This window comes from Echinops telfairi, unplaced genomic scaffold (assembly GCF_000313985.2).
Source record: "Echinops telfairi isolate 266 unplaced genomic scaffold, ASM31398v2 ScPeMD7_7458;HRSCAF=8496, whole genome shotgun sequence".
Lineage (NCBI taxonomy): Eukaryota > Metazoa > Chordata > Mammalia > Afrosoricida > Tenrecidae > Echinops > Echinops telfairi.
In genome coordinates this window covers 31,039,000-31,039,824 of record NW_022111358.1, presented here as the reverse complement: position 1 = coordinate 31,039,824, position 825 = coordinate 31,039,000, and positions in this window count along the sequence as shown.

Genomic DNA, 825 nt, shown 5'->3' with positions numbered 1-825 from the left:
CAACCTTGTAGCTCCTTGGCCCAGCACAGGGCGCAAGTGTGTGCTCGCACAAGCAACACACTCCTCGCCCCCTGGTTGCCATGCCAGCAGGGAAGAACCTTGCTCTTCCCTCCTGGTCTCCCCACAGGAATTCAGATGACCCCTCTGGTTCTCAGGGCATGAGCTTGCTGTTTTGGACCCCTTCACTCCTTCACCACTGCCCCCTCTGGTCCCACTTCTCTCTGTCTCTGCTCCGTCCAGTGTTTTAACCTAATGGCTGATGGGGGTGGGGATAGATCTTCCTCTCCCTCCCAGGGTCTGCACTGACTTCTGAAGCTCTCCCCTGACCCCAGGCTCTGTCCTTGAAGCCTACCCCACCACTCCTCGCCTACCTGGCACAGCCAGACCATGGCCATGGGCTGCCTGATTCTGGCCCCCCTCACTTGGTGCTCACATAAGCAGGGCATTGATGGGAGAGGTAGGTGAGTGGGTGGCATAGCTAGGACTGGGCAAAGTGCCACTAAAGGGTGTGTGGGCATCAGGAAGGGACAGGCTGTCTGTACCAGCTACCCGGGACTCTAGAAACCCTGCAGGACCTGGGGTCAATCATGGGCAAAGCAGTCAGCCAGAGACAGGGTTTACTGCCCACTGACCAGCTGGCATCTGCCCAGATCTGGTCCCAGACAAGAACCTCACTTACAGAGCATCTTCTGGGCCCCTGTCCCTGGCAGCCACTTTGCACCTGCCCTTGACCTCCATCCTCTCCAAGCCAGAGCTTGTCGTACTTTATACGGATGAGGGAACTGAGCCCTAGAGAGACTGTCTCACACCCTAAGGACAGGCATT